Source organism: Trachemys scripta, chromosome 8, assembly GCF_013100865.1.
Source record: "Trachemys scripta elegans isolate TJP31775 chromosome 8, CAS_Tse_1.0, whole genome shotgun sequence".
In the NCBI taxonomy this organism is placed as follows: domain Eukaryota; kingdom Metazoa; phylum Chordata; order Testudines; family Emydidae; genus Trachemys; species Trachemys scripta.
Window position 1 is genome coordinate 81,601,936 of NC_048305.1, and position 12,214 is coordinate 81,614,149.

Below are 12,214 nucleotides of genomic sequence, written 5' to 3' on the forward strand. Positions count from 1 at the left end.
AACACTTTAACCTGTCTGGTCATTCAGTGACAGACCTGCGGGTGGCTATATTACAACAGAAAAACTTCAAAAACAGACTCCAAAGAGAGACTGCAGAGCTAGAATTGATATGCAAACTAGACACAATCAACTCCGGTTTGAATAAGGACTGGGAATGGCTGAGCCATTACAAACATTGACTCTATCTCCCCTTGTAAGTACTCTCACACCTATTATCAAACTGTCTGTACTGGCCTAGCTTGATTATCACTTCAAAAGTTTTTTTTCCCTTAATTAATTGGCCTCTCAGAGTTGGTAAGACAACTCCCACCTGTTTATGCTCTCTGTATGTGTGTATATATATCTCCTCAATATATGTTCCATTCTATATGCATCCGAAGAAGTGGGCTGTAGTCCACGAAAGCTTATGCTCTAATAAATTTGTTAGTCTCTAAGGTGCCACAAGTACTCCTGTTCTTCTTTTTGAGGATACAGACTAACACGGCTGTTACTCTGAAACCAAAATACACTGATAGCAGTGGAAAGACTCTTATTGATTTCAGTGGCCTTGAATTAAACCCATTGAGAACAGGTAGATATTCATAGTTGCTACAATATACTGCAGACTAAATAAATTTCTAGTTATATTGAATCTTTTGAAAAAAATTCAGTGGGGTTGTGCCTTAGTAAGAACCATGATATCTAGACTTTTAGTAGGGCAATCATCCATCTTGTCTGCTTTAAAAAGTCACATTATCTAACTTGTCCACTTTTTCCATGAGGCTCAATATAGCTAAAAGCATTTGTAGCCTAAAATCAATTGTTATAGAAACCACGTCTTCTAAATATACCTTTTGAATACTTTAAAGTTAAACTCTTAAAAACTGCAACAATAGACATTCTTTTTCATTATTCTGGTATTCTGAGTAAGAAATCTATTTTTGCTCGTAAATGTGGCCACTATACTTGCCCTGCTTTTAAAGATTTGTTCATCTCATGAGACAGTTTGCATGCTGTAAACTCAAAAAGATATACAATTAAAACTTGTTAAAGATAATTAAACTGAAGTGAAGAGGAAAAAAAGCCCTGCTTCACTGCTTTGTTCATAATAATAGGTTCTGAACTATAATTAAATTCTTCCTTCAAATAATTGTATACATACAAAAGAATTTTTCCAGATAGCAAAACAATACAGTGATTAAAAATGATTAAGAAGTTGATTCCAAAAGCAAAGATGAGCCAGGGAGGGCTGGAAGGATTTTAGGCATCTCTAAATATGCTGTACCAGCTGGGTACCAGATGGTGTTTGGCTACCTGCACCCACTAACTGAAATACCATAGGAACAATTGTACATTTGCCGGAATTGGGTTCCCCTCCCTCATCTAAAAATGGCACTCATGGGAATGACTTGGCAACATAAAAAAATTCCTGTCACTGAGATCTATTAGATTGTGGAGTAATCTCCCAGAGGTAAAAGTGGAAGCCAAATTGTTTGGCACATTAGAAACAAGAACGGACAAAACACTAGTAAATGTGCTATAGGGAATTATCCTACACTGGCTGGGGGAGGAGTTAGAAGACCTTATAGTTTTATCCATATCTAATTTCTATAATGTTATCATTGCAATAACATCATTGCTTTCTGGGGTTTACTTTTGAAGAATGACCTGTTTGTGTTCACCTGTTGTGGTTGTTTGTGGTGGGAAGGAAGAAAGGACTGTTGGCTGATTTGCCTCTAATCAAAAAATGTACCAGGCGTTCTACAAATATAGTTTATTTTGTAATTGTTTTTTATTTAAAAGTTACTTTATCCAAGCATAAAATATATACTTTCCTGCAAAATCTTGTCAACACATCTTGTAGAAATAGTAAGCATTACCAGCATTATACTAGACACGCAGACACCATCAGGTTCTTCAGATAATGAAAAAACACTTGTCATTTGTTCCACTTATCTGTGATCAAAAGATAATTATAAAGAAAGAAAAGATAATTAAAAAGAAATTAGCTTAACTTCAAACTCCCTTTTCTGTTGGCTGTGTGAGAGGCAAGCCAGAAATGGGAACCATATCACTGTATGTAACAGTTTGCTGGCAAGACATCTTCTGTAAACTGTTACAAGCACAATTACATTAATTCTATCCAAAATGAAAGGTTAGAGAATTCAATAGACGCAATGTGTTATGGGATACAAAAAGGAAGCGATCTTATTGGCTAATGAAGGTTCCAGCCTGTACTAATATGATTGGAACTTGTTAGCCAGCTAAGACTTCCTGAATCAATACATCCAAGGAAACAGTAGCAAAGAAAAAAGTCATTTTTCCCCTCTTTGGTAGTGTTATTACTTATTTATTCATTAAAATGAATAGAAAGAATTAGAGATATAAAACCTCTGGTGTCATTTGAAAGTACCATTATCAATTTGAGTCTCAGCTATAGCCTTTTTTACCTTTTGAACTAAATGTAGCTGCGGCTGAAAAAACAGTTGTCTCAGAAACTAGGCTTCAATTCCTTTTCAAACTAGTTTCTTCCTTAAATCTCTGGTCTCTCTGCACTGAGACTTGCATCCATGGATGCTGCGTAGGGAGGATCTGCCACAGGTTTCTCCACAGACTCTCCTAACTTTTGAAATCTTTGAAGTATACCCATGGGTGCTCCTCTCAGTACAGACAAACCTGGGGTTTTGAAAACTAGGCATTAGTTTATACTGACAGACAGGAAGCAAGGAGAATTAAAGTCTGGTTCTTTAAAGAGTGTTTATTCTTTCTCTACTGAAGACGTCGTCAGCACCATCCTCATTTAGTTCAAAGACAGCAATGCTGAAATTAAAAGTTTGTAAATTTTCAGTCCTATTCTTTGTGTGTTTTATTGATTTTATGTATGATATTGGGAATTCATGCTATGGTTTAAGATAATGGTCTGTATCGATCACTTGCTGACATTCAAGCAACATCCGTTCTTTATCTTGCTGTGTAATCAGTTTAATCTGGCCCTGAAGTTTTAGGGTCCAAAAAATCATAGGAGAGCTAAGATTATTTTTAAAATAAAATTGTTTTTAAAATCTTTCTCAGTAGCAAGGACTAATTTTTATTTTAAATATCATAATTATTTTTTAAAGTCTAAATGTCCTATTGTTTTAATTTTTAAATAGTATTTAAAATCTCCATCTTCCTAGCAGAGCAGTCCACAATGAAGTTTGCAGGTGTTGTAAGCTCCTGACACACTTTAGATGTTAGAATACCTGGTTTCAAGCTCTGTGACCAAAACCAGTGTAAAATTGTGAAGGAAAAAAATAAAGAGTTAATCGTATGAATTTAGTTTAATTGCACAATTTTTGTACTTTCCATTGCAAAAATAAACCCAATGATATTATCAATGCACTACTGCCCTCTTATAATCTGGCTTTGGGAAAAATTATCACCAGCCCATAGAGCAACAGCAAATGTGAACTGTACTCTTCTAACTGCTTCCCATGCCTACTGCCTCAGTGAAAGTGTTGACAAAACTTTGTTAGGACCTTATGGGACAACAACAATTTAAGGAATAAACACTCAGCAAGAGCCAGATCCTGCTTCCTGTTAACTCTGCCTGCACTGCTCCATAGCATAAAGCAGATGTATAGCTGGCCTGATGAGGAATCTCCTTTCATAGGAGAATGCCTATGTAACCTAGAGCTGGCAGAGCCAGTTGTATGTTAACACTCCTCCATACCCCCAACTACTGTTTTCAGGGACAGGGTGGGGAAAAAAAGGTGATCGGCTAAAGAGCTGTAATGATCTGGTGAGTCCCAGCTGTTGGAATGGCTCCTGGGGCCAAGGGCAACCACACACTGGAGCAGTTCTGTAGCTGCCCTGACTTCAAGGAGTGGCCAAAGATGTCCCTGGCCAGCCCTAAGATTGGGGAGTTGCAAACATGGCATGCTGCATCATTTGCCAATTTGTCCCATGGGATTCTATATTATATGCTATATAAGCATAAATATCAAGAGTGTGTGGGCACAAACCCTGGCTGGTTTCATAGACCTCAATGGGTTGCATGCAAAAATCTGTGTGCACCATGATACATGGGTATTTGAAAATATGTGTGTTTGTTTACTCATTCTTCCAAGTGAGATTTGGTCACTGTACAGGACAGAAAGAAACTGGTATTTTCTCTCTCCCTACTTCATACTTGGGATGTTGGCTTTCTGTTCCCTGATCACTCCTGCTTGGTTGTAAGTGTAAAGGAGAATGGATAATTTTTTTTCTGCCGCAGCACAAATGTTTGGAGGGTGTTGAGGAGTCATAAGGCCTGAACCTCAACCATGGGACTCAGAGCCCACATTCATCTGCGGAGTAACTCCAGGGACTGGCCATTTTGAATCTACTGAGTCTGTATATAACCCACTTTGCTGCCTGAAGGGGTGCAGTTGAAGAGAACCCCTACTTCCTGTTTTCCTGAGCTGATTTTTTGCCTGTGGATAGTTGCTTATGCCATTTTAAAGAGAAAACAACCTCATTACAATTTGATTATTATTTTTGCATGTACTAAGAGTATTGATAAGCCTATTTTAGAAATCTAAATAAAATAATTAGCTCTGGAATATTTACTTTGAATTAATTTGATTGGAATAATCTCCCCATAAATTACAACCGTGTGTTCATCATCTTGCTCTCCAACCCATTAATGTATATGGATTAGTGGTCAATGTGCACAACGTTTTTATTCAAGACAGTAGCCATGATCTTCATTAAACTTTTTATTTCTATAATTAGCGCACATAATGAGTATGAAATAGTGAAGATAATCCTGAATGCATGAAACAGAGCTGATACATTGCGCTGAATAGCTTTCCTCTTTTGTGCTTGTGTGCAGCATACATCCTTTCGGAACACAGTCCCAAATCGCAGTGATGTCCCAAATCACAGGATTAATGTGTCTATGAACAGACCTCTTATGCCTTCAGAATGAAGCACTCCTTGCTAATTTCTCTTCAAGACACCAGCTTAATTGCATTTTAAACAAATGGGCTGCTTTGCTGGCCAACTTTTAAATGAGATAACAGCAATGTTCACTCTCCAGCAGTGATGAGTGCCTTGCAGTAGATTCAAAACTCTGTTCAATAACAGGTTTAATCTCACACCAGCAGATTTACTGCAGAATAAACTGCCACTGAGCTCATAATTAGTAAAACAAAAAAAAATCCAACCTACTAAATATTATTTTCGAAAGCAGCAGGCTATGTTTAGTGGAAATTTTCAGTCCTATTCTTTGTGTGTTTTATTGATTTTATGTATGATATTGGGAATTCATGCTATGATTTAAGATAATGGTCTGTATCGATCACTTAAGCAGTTGTTTAGCTACGCAGTAACAAAACGATGCTCCCATTCACAGAATGTGATCCAGACAGCGGGGAGACCACAGTGCTTTCCTCCTTAATGTTTATTTCTTTTTTCCAAAAGCATATTCGCTGCTGGAAAACAACAGCAGCAAACATTTGTGCTTTAGAAACAATCTTCTCATCATTTTCTTTGTTGCAGCTATTAGTGGCCAATTGTGATTCAGTGAAACCCAGATCAGCAAACAGATGTTCTAAAGTATATTCTCTGTAGCATGAAAACAAATATTAATGAGATAACTGGAACTAGAAGAAAGAAAATGGTCAACACATATTTTCTAATGTTGAGGTCATGCCTTTCAGAGTTTTCTAGTGTTTAGTGACAATGTTATAATATAATATCTGGCTGTGTTTATATACCACATTTAGTTTTTATGAGTCTATATATGATCTCACATAAGTTAACATAGAAACATGCTACTGATACAGCATTCTCGTGATACGTATATGTTATTTGTGTCCGGTTAGATAAAAAATAAATTATACAATTAATCTGCTTATTTATAAAAGTACGGTAATTCTTTAAAACATCTCAGGTTTACAGATAGATCATTCTCTCCCTGGCTGAAGTATACAACCAATCCATCCTGTAAGACAGTCAGCAGGACAAAATGGGTACATTGTCTTCACTTTAAAATAGTTTATTTTAATAAAATATAGTGGTATCATCACCATTGTATAGGATGCATTACACATATGACTAAGGCTCAGTTTATAAAATAGAACGGTGTGACAAGCACAAAGCTCTCGCAAGACAGTACCTCGCAGGAGCCATAAAATCATAGTACACCTGCTTATGGCTCTCATTTTAAAGCAATTCTTCTGAAGAGCAAAACTTTGTGGCCACAGTTACAAGTCCCTTCCTCTGACCCCCAGTTTAAGTGTCGCTGCAGTGATTCGCTCCTTAGAGAAGCAAATCCAAAGTGTCAGTATCTTGCAGTTTCAGCAAGATCCCACGAAGGCCTGCTCTTTGTCTCCTGGTCCATGACACTTCCAAAGTCATGGCACATTATGAAAGTAATAGATTAAAGTGCTACTCTGTTTAAAAATAAAATCTGGCTTTTTAAAGGGCTCTCCGTGTCTCCAAAGAATGTCATCTATTCAGTGAGTATATTCAGGTACTAATTGCACATGTAAAAATGCAAATACAAATTGAGAGGCCATTTGTGAACATTTTAGAACTAGATGCCTTGTCTTTGTCTCAGCATTGCTTGCATTTTTGGCCTGCAGTTGAATTGCAAGTGCAAGTCTTGGTGCTCTTGGCTGAGCCATTACAAACATTGAATCTATCTCCCCTTGTAAGTATTCTCACACTTCTTATCAAACTGTCTGTACTGGGCTAGCTTGATTATCACTTCAAAAAATTTTTTTCTCATATTTAATTGGCCTCTCAGAGTTGGTAAGACAACTCCCACCTGTTCATGCTCTCTGTATGTGTGTATATATATCTCCTCAATATATGTTCCACTCTATATGCATCCGAAGAAGTGGGCAGTAGCCCACGAAAGCTTATGCTCTAATAAATTTGTTAGTCTCTAAGGTGCCACAAGTACTCCTGTTCTTTTTGCGGATACAGACTAACACGGCTGCTACTCTGAAACCTGTCTTGGTGCTCGTACTTCTCTAATTGCTGGCACAGATATTTATCTGTGACACATTAATGCTGACCTCAGTGTCAGGGTGTCTTCTGTCTCTTAGCCACAAACAAGGACATATGGCTGTTCAATGGCGATGGAAATTCTTTGTCTGGGAGCATTTGGGTGGTGAAGGAAGTTTGCAGTGCCATTGCCATCCAGACCATCACTCCTGCTTCCCAGGGTGCATCTGTCTCCACCAGGAATGCTTGTCTGCTGTACACTATGCAGTGCTATCATATCTGGCAGATTACCATCTGGAAGGATACCAAGGGACAACTCAGTAGCTCACCCAAAGGTCAGAGACCTATCTAACAAGAATGGTAGAAAGAGGGTAGAGAGAGACTTTCATCTTCAAGAGGAGGCTGTATATAGTCTTCATTTGGAGGCCAGAAGGCATATTCTGCTTAGAACAAGTAGTGAAGAGTGTTTTTTAAAATGTTCAGAAGCAGCAGCACTGGTGAAAAGTTAAAAATGCACTTTTTTTCACTATTTCTGCAAACATTTGTGCACATCTTTGTTCCCTTCTCCAATAATGATTAAGTCCCTTCCATGTTAATCCAAATTCCTGATGCTTCATGGTGTAACACACACTGGTCATGATGCAAACCTGGATCTTCTCTGCACTCTTCTGAATATAGCTGCTACAGTAAGAAACTAACTTACGCCAATCTATCAATAGGTCTTGTGAATAAGTTACTGGACAGAGACTCAGGAGATCTGGTGTCAGTTCTTGGCTCTGCCACAACCTCTTGCCTAATCTTAACCTTTCTGTGCTTGAGTTCCCCCATCTGTACAATGGGCATAATTTCCTACTTTGCAGGCAAGTTGTGAAGATGGATTTATTACTGTTTGAGTGATGTTCAATTACCATAGTGCTCGAGGCCACATAAGTATCTAGATCAATAGGGTAAGATATGCTCCTTTCTGTAATAGTTGGATGTATTGACTTTTAATATCTGGAATAGCTTATGCCATTTGGAGGTATTCAGATCCCCACTCCCTTCATATGGGAATAATATTCCAAAGGTGGTTAGCCATTACTCCCACTCATGGGTCATCCTAGCAACATACTGTTATGACCAACCTGATCCTTTCCTTGTATAGCACCAACTTTAACAATGCTTTATTTTTATGTATTTAATGCCAACAATGTGCTAGAGCCATATATGAATACAAGATCTCTGTCTTGAAAGACTTTACAATCTAGAAAAACAACATATAAACTCAGGAAAGGTGTCTGAAGGGACTGAAGTCATTTGATTGTGTAGTGCATGTTTATAAGTGGTTTGATCTTTTTACTTGTTTAAAAAATATTATTTTGTCTATTTGTTTAGCACTTAGCTAAGACGGATACTATGAGGAAGGGCCTTTTGGAAGAAGTGGGATTTAAAGTAAGGACTTAAAAAGAGGATGGATGCATGGTTGATGGGTCAGGGAGAAGGTTTCAGGCATGTGGAAAAGTGTAGAAAAAAAATTGAGAGACAGACATGGGGCAGTGTAGCAGGACAGTCTGCCCCTTTAAGGACCTGCAGAGCTAAGGAATAACAAGCCCTGGCCTAAGGAGACGCAAAGAAGTTGCAAACCAGTTAGTCCAGTTAATTAGTGGCCCTGATTCCCAACTTGAAGATATAAATAAAGGCCCAGCTCTGTAAAGGATGGGAAGAAGGGGTGTTAGGAGAGACAGACACTTCCCTGAGCAGTGGTGGTAGAAGTGGCTGGCTAGCCCACTTGCCTTGTGGTCCTCCTGAGGCTAAGGAAGAGTCATGATCCTTGAGCTAGAGGGGCGGAAATAGTCCTGATCTGATACTCCAGATTCCTCTATCACCTCTGTTCCTTTTTGATATTTTTTGCATTTGTGTAAGAGAAGTATAAAAGAGCTTGCCTTGAAGGCTAAAACAGAGTTGGATGTTGCTGGCTATTTTGTCTTCCAAGCTGGTGGACGGACCCACCAGGCAATTTGATCCTGAGGACCACCTAGAAACCAGTTAAAAGCTATGAAGAGAGGTTGAATGTGTTCAGATGGTGGGTAAAATAAATGGCACTTTATTTTGAACAAGTGCAGATAGGGAACATTAGAATTGAGTCCAGGAAGCCAAAGAATAGGAAAAATAATCAGGGCATAGATGAGTTTCTATTGTAGGAATTGGGAAGAACAGATGTATTCTGGAGATGGAGAGCTGAAAGGGCCTGTCAATGGTGTCAAATATGTGAAAAGAAGGAGAGAACATGAAGTCACTAAGGTTATGAGACTGATGGCCAGGAAAAATAGTTCAGATATCAACAGTGATAGAGAGGGAAGAAAAAGAGGTGAAGAGTTCACATGACCTAAATTGTATTGCGCTACACAAAACATCAAACTTCAGTGTACGGTAAGTATCTCCCAGCATAAAACTTAAACCATAATTTATTTTAGAACATAAAATCCAACATTGCTGCAGCCTTTTCTTGAACAAAGTAGAGTATAGGATAGGGATTATTTTTGGAAGTTCTGGATATATTTCAGTAGCCCATTCTCCTCGCCTTCTTCTTCCTGTATTGAACTTCTAGCCATATTGGCTTGTTTGAATTTCTGGAGAATGAGAATCACAAAATTCAGTCTCATTCAGCTCATTAATTCTTTGGATTTAGCCTTGCTGTAAATTATCATCCTGCCTTCCTTTTCATTTTGGCCTCACCCATCAGAAATATTTACCTGCAAGTTGCAACTAAGAATGAGTGAGTGATTGAACTACTAAGTCATAAATATCTGTCTTCATTCACTCAAAACAAATCTGCATCATTAATATTTACTCTACTTCTCCATCATAGCACAAATGTTAAATATATTGCATAAAAGCCATTAGATACAAAATAATACTTCAGCTAAAAAAATCAATTTATTATAAGACAAAGCTGCATACAGGTCATCAAAAAGAAAAGAGTCTTTGCATTGTTATTTTAAAAGTAAATACTCTTATTTCAGCCTGAGGGGGAAAACATGGTAAGTGTTTTATGGTGACAAAATGTGTTTTTGTGCAGCAAAAGTGGATCATGCTGGGCTTTTAAAGATATTTATGAGCCTTCTCTTATTCTCTTGCACAATTCCAAGAGAGTGAAAAGAGATGGAAAGCTGCATGGTTTAGTTTGAATTAGTCCTGCATTTTTCTGAACTGGCACCTCCTAGAATGCTGCTGGTGTGTGTGTCTGTGAGAGAGAAGCTGTTTGTTTGGCTGTGGCTAGACTATTTTGATTCTGGAAGAGTTTCCTGTTTCTATTGCCTTGTACATTTGTCATGTACTTGGTTTATTTCCATGTTTTCTACTCCATTCTCAGACTTGCTTGGAATAGCCAGAATGGACTTTTGGTATGGGACGTTACTAAGAGTAAGGGAAGAGAGCCAGTTTCCCTCATGCAGAAATTACTGTATTGGGTGGCCACTGAACCTGAACAACAAACCTACTGTTCCTGTGTTATTATTTACCAGTTTCTCCAACACACCTAGTAGAAAGAGTATTTACAAGAAGATAAGGTGCGATTGACAAGACCAAAAAAGGTGTTGATAGGTATAGAAAAAAACATTTGTAGTTACACTAGGAAAATTAAAAGGCTACAATAGTGTGGGTGAATGACTGAAGGGATTCGTAATAAAATACAAAGTCTTTTCACCTCTAGGTCACTAGTTCAGTTTCTGCCCAAGTTGATAATGGCTGAACCCCATTACCATTTCATAAGTGTTTTGTGAAATGTGGTGGTGATATGAGTCTTCTAGTCCCTGCTGAATAGGCGTCTGCAGCTGGCAGTCATGACAAAGAGGTCAAGGATGGAAAAGACAGGGAAATGAACACTCACTCTGAGTGGTCCTAGTAGAAGGGAGTTGGGAAGGACTGTGGGGTGGGTTAAGAAAGTCTGCACTTCTGATTCTCATTTCATAGCTGATCTCTGGCTAGGAACATTTATTCTGTCAATGAGGTACCTTCCTCAAACACTAAATTCACTTTTCAGATTTAGAGAAGAAAAAAATGGTTTTAAAATTAAAAAAAAAGATGCAATGTGATTTAACTCTTCATCATTTGGGTCAGAGGTTATGATACAATTTCCATAAGGAGGGACATTCTCTACTGTGGAATTGAGAGGAACAGGTCTATAGTCTGGAAATGTCTTACATTTTCAAGTTTCCTTCCTAAATTCTACCTGCAAATTTAAAAGCCAATAATATACCAACAATTTATATTTTGTTAGAGCTAAATCTACCCATAAATTTAAAAGCTGGCTTATAAATGAGGCTTTTGAAAAGCTAGAAAAAATAGGCATTCACACATTTAATAAAAAAAACACAAAGAAAGCTTACAAGTATAAAGAGCAACTGGATACAATAAACACGGTATACCCCCCTTTTTTGCTGGCTGCTCATAATGCAGCTATTTGACTAGAGTACACAAATGGTGGTTTCAAAAGCCAACTGCACTGTAATAATACCATGTGCTATTGCTTAGAAGGAAAAACACTCTTTGGATTCCACTGCATTCCCTTTTTGCTCTGAACTGCTGCTTTCTCTACCCATCCAAAATGTTGGATGGCTTCCTAATATTGCTTAAATCCACCACCTTTTCAGAGAGAGAACATAGAATCATAGAAATGTAGGTCTGGAAGAGGGACCTCAAGAGGTTATCTAGTCCAATCCCCTGCCAGACCAATTCTCTGATCTGTCAAGGTCATTTTGAATTCTAAGTCTGTCCTCCAAAGTATTTGCAGATTGGTGTCATCTACACATTTTGTAAGCATGTTCTCCATTATCCAAGTCATTAATGAAACTATTGACGAGTACCAAACCCAGGACAGACTTCTATGGGGTCCTTTTAGATACATTTTCCCAGTTTGACAGAAAACCACTGATAACCAAGTTTGTTTTTTCAATCTGTTTTGCATCCACAGGAATATAGACATCTCAGATGTTGAGCAGATTTCTCCAATGTATGCCGTATTGTTCCTGTAACCCTATCGTAGTTTTCCATTTCTATCCACAACTTCCACACCTCTGTCAAGGTCACTTTTTTAAAAATATATTTACCAGTGGGGTTTTGTCACCTGCTCCTTCAAACCTAGTTTAAAGCTCTCCTCATGAGGTTGGCAAGTTGGTGTTTGAAGATGCTCCAAAACATTGTCTAGCTAGCAGATAAAGTGTGGGACTGGGAATCAGGGATTGATCAATTCCAATACCAAGTCTGGTGGTGTATTCAT